Source organism: Fundulus heteroclitus, chromosome 16 (genome assembly GCF_011125445.2).
Source record: "Fundulus heteroclitus isolate FHET01 chromosome 16, MU-UCD_Fhet_4.1, whole genome shotgun sequence".
Taxonomy (NCBI): domain Eukaryota; kingdom Metazoa; phylum Chordata; class Actinopteri; order Cyprinodontiformes; family Fundulidae; genus Fundulus; species Fundulus heteroclitus.
In genome coordinates, this window is record NC_046376.1 from 27,672,919 (window position 1) to 27,684,681 (window position 11,763).

Below are 11,763 nucleotides of genomic sequence, written 5' to 3' on the forward strand. Positions count from 1 at the left end.
GTCGCTCCAAGTCTGCAATTGGCACTCCTTTTGCATAACCTCTGGATATAAGATCTTTCATGAATACAGTGTAATGTTTGTGAAAGTCTTTATCTCTGATGAACCTTTTCTTCAAGCTTAAGGCACGTTGTTCAGCAAGTACACGGTTATCAGGCATTCTTATGTCTCTGTCTTTCAAAGGCAGGGCAATGCTGTAGTGTCCATCCTTCAAGGTCACTGTCTTATTAGCCAACTCCAAAAACCTAGAGTCTTCCTGTGACAGCCCCACATGCTCATCATAGCTGCTCTCAGGGAAGTCCATCTTGAACTGTTGTTTCCATAATTTGTCCAATGTAACAGCAGATATTAATTGATATCTGCTGTTACATTGGACAAATTGGTTTTTCACAGCATTCTTTTTCAAATGGCCCATTCACTGTCCAACCGAGCATCGTTTTAATGGCAAAAGGTCCGTCACCTTCACTTCTGATGACCTCCAAAGGTTCTAGAGTTCTGGGCATGTTCATGCCAATTAGGAGCTCCACCTGTGCTTTTATCTCTGGTAAATGAACATCCTTCAAATGTGGCCATTTATCCAGGTCGCATTGCTTTGGAATGTTACTCAGGTCTACAGGCATTCTGTGCTGAGTGAAAAGGTCAGGCATGTCACAATACATATTGCTGTGCAATCCAGCGATTTCCAGTTCAGGTACAATAAAGCTGTCCATCACTTTCTCTTGTCCCATGGTGCGCAAAATAATCTTTGTTTTTCTCCCAGTGAGATTCAGCTTGTCCATAAGACCCACTGTACAAAAGGATGCTGAACTCCCTTGGTCTAGAAAGGCATGTTTCCACGATTCTTTGACCTTTCTTTGATTTTACTTTGACTGGCACAATGGAAAGCTTACAGTCTTGTTACCCGGCCCCAGTAAAACCACTAGTCTGGACTGTGACAGGAGTGTTATCTGGCTCAGTGTCAAGTTTGACCTTGTTCTTCTTGTGGTGGATATGAAGTATGCTTGCATGTCTGAAACCACAGATTTTACATAAAAGGCGATTTCTGTATTCTTTGCTGATGTGCCCTGTGCACAGGCAACCAAAACACACATTATTCTTCCTAAGAAATAAAATCTTCGTATTATGACGTTTCTTATCAAACAGAGAACATAAATCCAGTTTGTGTCCACCTTTGCAAAACAAACAAGTCTTCACTGCAGTCTGATGTTCTTGAGCCTCTGAAGAATTATTTCTCTCAACAGCAGAGATGGTTGTGCCAAAACTAGTTCCTCTAGTTCTTGGACGAGGAGAACGTTTCTCTCCATCACTTTTCTTGACTGTTAAATATGTTGATGGAGCATCACATAGATTTCCAAAGACAGGATCTGTAGTAATTTTAACTTGACGCTCAAGGAAGAAAACGATGTCAATAAATGTAGCTCTGCGATGCTGCTTCTCCTGGATGTCACATGCTGCTGTTCGCCATTTATCTTTCAACTTATAAGGCAAACTTCTAATCACAGCAAGCATATTGGCAGGTGTATTTAATTCAGAAAGATCATAAACCTCCTCCATTGCATTGCAACATGCACATAGGAACAAACAGTATGCCTGAAGAGCCTTTCCATCTTCTGATTTAATCAAATGAGTGAATTTTATTCAGATAAGCAGATGCAATAATATGCACATTTCCAAAGTGCTCATACAACATAGTCTTTGCTCTTACATATCCAGCACCATCAGGCATATGTTGACAGCTTTTGACAAGTTCGCAGGGCTGACCCCTAGTGTACTGTGCAAGATAATGCAGGCAATCATAAGGATCGTCTGTCTTTGCTTCAATAACCTGTTCAAATGAACGCATAAAGGCCTGGAAATGAAGAGGATCGCCATCAAGGGGTTAAATTTCTCTTCTAGGCAGTGAAGAAAGACATAGAAAGGTATGGTGTTGTTACAAGTTAACTCGTTGTGTTTCTCCATGATGGACAACAGGGTTTCATTGGCTACTGGTTGAGCTGCTTCCTGCAGAGGCATATATGAAGCTGTCCTGGTTAGAGGATCAGAAGGCCCCATAAGAAGAGGTGCAGGTTTTTCCCTTGTCGCATTCTGTTGCACTGTTTTTCCTTGTAGCTCTGCATTTCCAAAATCTTTACTTCTCTTGGGAATTGTCTGTGAAACAAGTCTTTGAATCTGCTTTAAGGAGCTCAAGAGCATTTCCTTCTGTTTTGAAATAGGATTCCATTCCGTTAGATTTCCATGAAGCTGTGCTTTGCTTTGCAGATCCAGTTTTCAGCACTTTTACTTTTGCAGCAGTTGCAGCTATTTCCGCTTCAAGCTGAAGCTGTTCTTTCCTTTTCCTCAGTCGCTCCTCTTGATCTTCCAGAGCATGTTTTTCTTTGAGCATATTTTAACGCGTGAGCAAGGCGGCCATTTCAGCTTCTGCACTGAGACGTGCAGATGAAGTTGATGATACTTTAGAGCTTGACCTGCTCCCTTGATTTGAAACACTATCAGATGGCAACACATCCTCGTGGTTGTCATGCTGGAGATTAACAGAGAATTCAGGTTCCATATGCTTTTTAACCTCCACTTTTCCTCCTACTGGAGTTTTCTCTGACTGTAACATGCCGTAGGATGGCCTGCTTGAGCATTTATTAGTTTCAGAAAACAATATTTCAACATCCTCAATAAACCCCTTATTGTACTTAGTGATGCTTGAGAACCATGTGTTTTGCTTATGTTTCTCATCAAGTGGAATTAAAGTCAGCAGCGAGTCATGCAATGCATTGGCATCCTTAGAGAGGTGTCTTAACTCATCCAACTGTAACATTACTTGTGAATAACTTTCATCGTCTTTCATTAGCTCTTTGAGAGACACAATTACACCTTTCATTTTATTTACATGCCTTTTCCGCTCTGTTTGGATCGTTTCAATTTTATTTGCGTGAGCTTTCTAAGTAAGAAAGATAGTTCTTTTATCCTTTTCAGGTTTTTCACCAACAGATGCAGCAGATGATCCACTCATTTTACGTCATTTGCCAAAATCCAAATTACAGGAAACTTCAAAGCATCAGCTTGCTGAAATCACGCAGAGCCACGCACACCAAAATCCCACGGCCACAGTCCAGCAGCAAAGCGTAGCGGGGCGCGTGGCGCGTCACAACAACAGCTTCACCTGGCGGAACCAAGCTGGGTTTAAACGGCACAAAGTTACATACCCCCGTTGTCTTCTCCTTCTCCGTCTCAAGTGATCCGCTTTCGTAGGTGTAGGGTGGTTGTGTGGGCTCACGTTGCCGTCCACTTTTTGCTGACAAATATTGGCGACAGTCAAACAAACTCTGCGTCGCCGAGCAGCTGAATAGGGGGATTCTTGTTGACGCGCTCGCTATTCAAAACTTAAGTCCAAGCTGCGGTTAAGATCCTTTTATTGTTGATCTTCAAAATACCAGTTGCAATGAAGCATAAAAAAAATTTATCCACAGGTTCAAGCCGTGATCAAAGGCAAAAAGGGTACAAAAGGCATCCAAAGCTTAAAGCGGTCAGCAAAAAGTAGACATCCACTATCACCCCCCTCACTGACAACTACCCAGGTGAGCAAAACAGGTAATCTTACAATCACTGCTGACGTGATCAATACCACACCCATCCACCACAATAGGAGTAAACCTGCTGGAAATGTTGGAATTCCGTTACCTAACAGATTAGCTCCACTCCAACATGAGACCCTGGAGGATCATGACAACAATCAAAGGTATGTCAACAATTTTCGCTCTAAGCAACCAGAGAAAAACATGCCACAGGGCCAAGGGCCCTGATTTTATGCAATGGATCTGTAAGTGGGATTGAACATTTCTGTAACAACAAAAACACAGAGGTGTTGATTTATAACGATTCGAACTGTGGACTGGTGTCTGATGTATCAGATATCCTTCCAAGGATCTTGAAAGAACACCCGACCTTGGAAAAACTCATAATACAAGCTGAAGCCCTGGGCGACGCCACCCGGAAAAAATCAGAAGTATTGAAAGAGGATTATATTCATCTGCTAAATTTAGTTGATGACCTTAATGTCAACGCATTTCTCAGTGGCCCTCATGTGCCCATTAAGTGTGGAGATGAGAATTTTTCCAGAGTTCTGATGCTAAACAAATGGCTGGAAAAAACAAGCAAACAAACAACCGTAACCTCCATAGACAACTTTAAGATCTTTTGGGAGAGGAGACATCTGTGCAACAGAGATGGTTTCTCTCTAAATAGGTCAGGTGCAAAACGGCTGATTTCAAACATCTTCTATTCTGTGAACCATGCACCATCAGCTTTGTCCCAAAACAAAGCTCAAACAGTGCCAAAACAAATGATAAGTCCAGTACAGCCCGAGCAAGCCAAGATAAAGATAGCCAGAAAGATGTCACAGAAAGAGGCTACGTCAGAATTACAGGAAGATTCATCCCAGATCTCAGCAGGACAAAGAGAGGACTCCCCTTTCACTCCCAAAGATAACCAAAAACCTCCATCGCCACGAACACCGGTCCGTACTGCCCCCACCTCCCCTTCTTCTCCACAAAGCCCAGATGTTCCTTTTCTGGAATTTTCTCACAACATGAACAAAGTATTCAAGATTGGCCTACAGTTGACATCCTCTCCACATAGCCATTCTGACAACCGCAGCTCTATGACTAAACAAGCATCTTCTAAAAGCCTCAGAGCCCCAACATTCCTACGTTCAGGACCTTCAGATAACTTTTCTGTGATACACACCGGGCCGTGGCCGCACGTTTATCAGACAAGACCATTTCCAGCATCAGCCTGGGCCTCTTGACGGAGAATATGGAATATCTGTGATGATACGTGGCAGAAATAAGAAAAGCAAAAGGAAAACAAACACGAACAATCAATTGTACTTAAAAGTCATAAACTGTCAGATGCAACCTGCCACAGAGACATCATCAACCACCAAGTCATATAAACTGGGTTTACTAAACATTAGATCTCTGTCAGGAAAATCCATTTTAATTAATGACTTCATTATTGACAATAATCTTGATGTAATGTTATTAACAGAAACATGGTCACATGAATTTAATGAAGCACATATTCTGATGGAGTCAACTCCTCCCAACTACAATTTTCTTTGTGAGAGCAGACAGCAAAGGAAAGGTGGAGGAGTAGCAACATTGTTTAATGATTCACTAAAGTGTAAAAAGGTGTTTTTGGGAAAATTAAAATCTTTTGAACATCCATTGGCTCTCCAGATAAAGAGCCCGGTACAAACTACGTTCCTGAATGTTTACAGGCCTCCTAAGTCCACATCAAACTTTTTTAATGATTTTAGTGACCTCCTGTCTGTGATATGCGTTGAATATGACTGTTTAGGTATTGTGGGAGATTTCAACTTTCACGTTGACAACCCTGAAGACAGAAGTGCAAAATAACTGTGTGACACACTTAGAAACTCTGATTTAACTCAACATGTTAAACAGCCAACACAAACAGGGACATATTTTGACTTGATCATCACTAAAGGTCTAAAGATTTCTAAAGTCAATGTAACTGATGTTGCCCTATCTGATCGTTTTTTTGTTACCTTTGAAAGCATAATTTCCAGTGACTCGTTTAGCCAAAGGGACATCGTAAAAAAAACGCACCTTTAAAGACAATGAATTTGCTAACTTCTTTACTGAGAAAATCTTAAATATTAGAGGATGGGTTCGTACATCCATACCAACTCCAGAACCAAAGCTGTATTCAGCTGGAACTTATCCTGACAAAATGTCCCAATTCAGCCAAATAAACTACAAAAGCTTAGAGGAGATCATTCAGCAGCTAAGTTCCTCCTCCTGCTGCCTTGATGTTCTACCCACAGTTTTCTTTAAGAAAGTTTTGCCTGTGATAGCTTCTTATTTGAGTCAGATAATAAACACATCCCTTCTGTCAGGTGTTTCCCCTCAGTCCCTAAAAACAGCAATTATCAAACCACTGCTGAAAACGAACAATTTAGCCAAACTACTACTCCAGAACTACAGGCCCATCTCAACCCCCCCCCCCCCCCTTTATCAGTAAGATTATTGAAAAAGCTGTATTTCAACAATTAAACTCCTTCTTAACAACGACCAGACGCTTTGACGTTTTCCTGTCTGGTTTCCGTGCTCACCACAGTACAGAGACCACCCTTATCAAGGTGTTTATTGACATCCATACAAATACAGACTGTGGAAGAACCACCGTGCTGGTTCTATTGGATCTCAGTGCAGCATTTGATACTGTTAATCACTCCATTCTGTTAGAGCGCCTGGAGAACTGGGTCGGCCTCTCTGCTACAGCTCTCCACTGGTTTAAATTCTACTTAAAGGACAGGGACTTTTTGTGTCAGTAGGTAACTTTACATCCCAGACAACAAAAATTACATGTGGGGTTCCCCAAGGGTCCATCCTGGGTCCCCTCCTCTTCAATATCTACATGCTCCCCTTAGCTCCGATAATAAAAAACAACATTATCAGCTACCATAACTATGCAGACGACACACAGCTTTACATCACCATGTCACCTGGTGACTATCAACCAGTTCAAGCACTGAATAAATGCCTTGAAGAAATCAATGCATGGATGTGCCAAAATTTTCTTCAATTGAATAAAAACAAAACTGAAGTAATAATCTTTGGACAAATAGTAGAGAGATCAAAAGTTAGCACACAGCTTCAGCTGCTTCAGCTAGAAACCACTGATCAGGCCCGAAATCTGGGAGTAGTGATGGACTCAGACCTGAACCTCCAAAAGCATCTAAAGACAATTACAAGGTCGGCTTTCTATCACCTGAGGAACATTTCCAGGATTAAAGGACTAATGACTCAGAAGGATCTGGAAAAACTAATCCATGCGTTTATTTTTAGTAGAATTGATTACTGCAACGGTGTTTTCACAGGCCTGCCTAAAAAGTGGATCAGACAGCTGCAGCTGATCCAGAACTCTGCTGCCCGCGTCCTCACTAAGACTAAGAAAGTAGAGCACATCACCCCAGTTCTAAAGTCCTTACACTGGCTCCCTGTATCTCAGAGAATAGACTTTAAAATACTTCTGTTAGTCTATAAATCCTTAAATGGCTTAGCACCTAAATACATCACAGACTTGTTATCAGTGTATCAGCCCTCCAGACCACTCAGGTCTTCTGGCTCCAGCCTACTCTGCATACCTAGAACCAGAACTAAACACGGAGAAGCAGCATTTAGTTCCTATGATCCACTTATCTGGAACAAACTTCCAGGAAACTGTAAAAGTGCTGAAAGCCTGAGTTCCTTTAAATCAAGGTTAAAAACACATCTGTTTAGGATTGCCTTCGACTGTTCTAATTGAACTGCATTACTGGAATATAGTTAGTTTACTTTGTATTTCAACTGTTTTTACTTGTTTGCTTTTAAAAAAAATTCCCATGTTCTATTTTGTTTCTGCATTTTATTCCTGCTTGCTTTTATTCAGTTTTATTTTCCTATATTTTAATCATGTAAAGCACTTTGCATTGTCTCTGTACTGAAATGTGCTATATAATTAAATTTGCCTTGCCTATTTATTTAGAATACTTCAAAATCTATATATGCACATCGATCAAAGGCCAATCTGGTTCCCAATCTCTATCAATTAATCTCTAAATATTTTTTTTTACAAGTATATATAAGCTCCATCTAAATCTTTACATCTGAATACCTAAAACATATTTACAGGGAACATATGTTCACTACTTTCTGCCACATACAATATGGCGGTGACGTCGATGTGCAAACCTGCGCCCAAGGGGGCGCCAACGTATATAATGTCTATCAAATCAACGACTAAAGGTAACATACTGGGCGATTACAGCTGGAGAGGGGAGGGTCGCTCGGTCATACATTCATAGCCTTCAGAGACTCCGCGGTTCGGTTGTGGTCAATGTCGGTGTCAGTAGGGCGGGATGGATATTCGGTCTGATTACCAAACAATTACAAGAAGTGACAAAGAAGCAAGCAAGAGCGAGCTGAAATTTCTGTTTGAAATGTCAGCATTGAAGTCAACACTGGAGTAAACATTCAGGCTAGGAGGGTTAGCTAGACAGCTAGAAGCACAAGGAGCAGAACCAAGGAGTAAAACTCTGCCAAACTGAAGAAACTTAGGTTTGTTCTTCTTGCAGGCAGAAGGGAACTCTGCTTTGTTCTGATCCTTGTTCTCCTAGCTGCTGACAGAACTTCTGCTAGTATGAATTTTTACTTCAGTGTTCAGCCTGATCCCAGCGCTCATGTTTATCAGTGTGGCACTTATGCTTGACTTTTGAGTCAAGACAGTGCTACAGGTTGCCATTTCTCACTGATGGTTTCCAGCCCAGACCACCATAAAACCTGCCCAATTTAAAAGAATAAAACAAGCTCAAATCTCAAACTCGCTCATGTTAAAAGCATAGAACTATTAAACACATCAGAACATGCCATTAGTACACAACTGTGCTGAAGCAAAAAAAAAAATGTTGCGCATACCGTCTCCGCACAAAATGTACAATCAGACAACCTAATAACACATAAGATCACTTTAAAAATCAGGATATATCAACCGGAAAAAAACTTTTATCAATAGCTTCCCAGCATGAATTGTAAATCTACCTCAATATAAACTTCATTTCTCTTACAGAGTATAGCTCCATCAAACATTTCTCTTTCACAGCCATGAAATATTTTTAAGTTGATCAGTGGAACTCAACCCCTCTTGGGGTGTTTACATTGACCAATACAATTTGACAGTGACACTTGATTAACCATTATTCTTTTCTTGTTTTATTATAACTATTAATATTATTCATTATAACTATTATTCATTGATGAGGTCAGATTTGACTCATTCCAAAAATAAATTGACCAGTAAAATGAGTTCAAGGAGATGGCATTTTATTAAAATGGTTTTAGTTTTCTGCTAGACTTTGACAACTTTTTTGATATATTTCATTAGTAATTCTTTCAAAAGCCCAACAAATGTTGTAAAAAGCTTTCCAGATTTTTACAACCTGCCCATAAGCTCTTTTTTTCAAGCTCAATGTGCTCAAAAGAAGGCTAATTGGGTGAAAACCTGCCTAATTTGACAACACTGACTACACTATTGCTTTTTGTTTGTTTGTGTTTTTTAGATTTTAATGAGAATTTCTTTCTCAGCTCTGTAGGAGTGGTCACAGAACCACTGTTCAGCCTGAGGCCTAAAAAATGCTTTTTGAAAAAGTGTGCCCCCCCTGAAAAAAAGAATGCCCCCCCCCCCCCCCCCCCCCCCCCACCACCACCACCACCGCCACCCCTTTAATTTGTTTGTGCAGCCCGGTCTGCTGTTGTGTCCTCATCTGTTCAGGCTTGAAGCTTTCCAAGACAGCCTGTTTTTTTTTTTCCAACCCTTAGACCCGACCAAGTAGATTTAATTTAGCAGCGGCTGAATGTCTAAAACTGAGTTCAAACAGTGTGTTCAAGTCCAAAGTGAAGCTCACTGAGATATTTGTTGGTAATAGCAATAAAATAAACAGCTTAAGCTGCTTGATATAGATTGTTAATTCTTAATAAATTAGGTTTTCTTACCCACAGATGTGCTGCCCCTAATAGAGGAATTTAAGTATCTTGGGGTCTTCTTCAAGAATGAGGGGATCAACAGGCGGACTGGTGCGGCGTCTGCTGTGAAGCGGGCGCTGTACCGGTCCGTTTTAGTGAAAAGAGAGCTGAGCCAAAAGGCGAGGTTCTCTATCTACCGGTCGATCTACATTCCTACCCTCATCTATCATAATGAGCATCTATAATCATGAGCTTTGGATCGTGACTGAAAGAACGAGATCCCGGATACAAGCGGCTGAAATGAGTTTTCTCCGTAGTGTGTCTGGGCTCTCCGTTAGAGATAGGGTGAGGAGCTCAGTCATCCGGGGGGGACTCAGAGTAGAGCCGCTGCTCCTCCACGTCGAGAGGAGCCAGTTGAGGTGGCTCGGGCATCTGGTCAGGATGCCTCCTGGACGCCTCCCTGGTGAGGTGTTCTGGACACGTCCCACCGGGAGGAGGCCCAGGGGAAGACCCAGGACACGCTGGAGGGACTATGTCTCCCGGCTGGCCTGGGAACGTCTTGGGATTCCTCCTGAGGAGCTGGCCCAAGTGGCCGGGGAGAGGGACGTCTGGGCCTCCCTACTGAAGCTGCTACCCCCACGACCCGACCCTGGATAAGCGGAAGAAAATGGATGGATGGATACCCACAGATGACACCTTGGGGAGTAGTATAGCTGGAGAGCAGCTGCACTCAGCTCCAAAAAAAAAAAAACACTGATCATATCTGTGCAGTCTGTACTTGTTTTACGGAGAATTCAGATGGTTATTGCAGTTCAGAAACCAACCTCCCTGTGCCTTGGGAGGTTGGTTTCAATTATTCGGCAATATTTTATAGTGGCACACAGTGGTACCACTCACAGTGCTTCATACTACTTGGACTTCATCACGTTTTGTCACAGCCTCAAACTTCTGTGCATTTTACTCGTATATTGTGTCAAAACAAATACAAAAATGTGAAAAAGTAGTCATGGTATTCAAAAGGTTTTCCAAATAGACATCTCTAAAGTTTGTATTGGTTTGGGTATGCCTCCACATATCTAGAAAAGTTCACTTCTGTGTTTCTATGAACATCGATATTTAAGTCTTGCCATACATTCTCAAATTGTCTTTAATGGTCAAACATGATCTAAACCAGGGTTTCCCAAAGTGTGGTGCGTGCACCGATGGGGGTGCGCGAGCTGCAACTAGGGGGTGCGACGGCGAAAACTGTCTGACTGTGTTTCCCCACACACACACACACACACACACACACACACACACACACACACACACACACACACACACACACACACACAATAAAGATGTGTAAATAAGCATTTCTTTTGTAAAGCTCAAAAAAAATGTTAATTTAATCAATAAATAAAAAAGTATTGTAATGATCCTTATTAGACTTTATTGCTAAATGCTGTTGCACACTTACTGTTCCTTTAAATCAAATTTCTTTGGGGTCATACCGGAAGAAATGTGTGGCTTCCGGGTAGAGGAGTCGTGATTCTGGGGACCGGCGGAGTGAAAGCTTTCCTGTCCTGTTCTTCGTAAAATAAAGTGTTAGCAGCAAAACCTCAGTCTGGTGCTTGGGTGTCATAACGGAATGATACATTATTAACACGAAAATCTTAATAAACTGTATTTATTTAGAAGAAATCTTCTTCTACGCTTCATTTTAAGATGAAAATTCCACATTGTGCTGTATATCCGCATATGGCTTGTGGTCTCTGGTTCAATAGTTCTCGCAAATATGCTCAATAGGCTGAAATCAGGGGAACAGGTGAGACATCTAAGGTGAAAGTTAGTCATTAAAGAGGAGAGGAAGAGAGTGAGAGAGAAATTGGAGGCAACAGAGGAGAGAATCGCAACGGATCCGGGAGAAGAAACCGAGTCAGAATCAGAAAATGTCTCTTCCTCTCTCCTGGCTTTACGTCGTTTACGTCAGCAGAGGAAACATTTAATTCGGGCCGAAAGTTTTATTTACGAGATTAAATTGAGTGACTCAGTCTCTATGGATGGCGCAGCGCCTACAAACAGCGCCGCGCTGCTCATGGTGCCGCGACTTTGAACCGGTGACAAGCTCTGACACGCAGAACATGCACACCGCTGTTGTTACCGCGGGTCCTGGGGGGATTTCTTGATTATGCTCACTCAAGGAGCTGTAATACTTCTCATTGCGATTCAGACAGGCGCAGACTGCACAGTGCAGTTAATTTTAAAG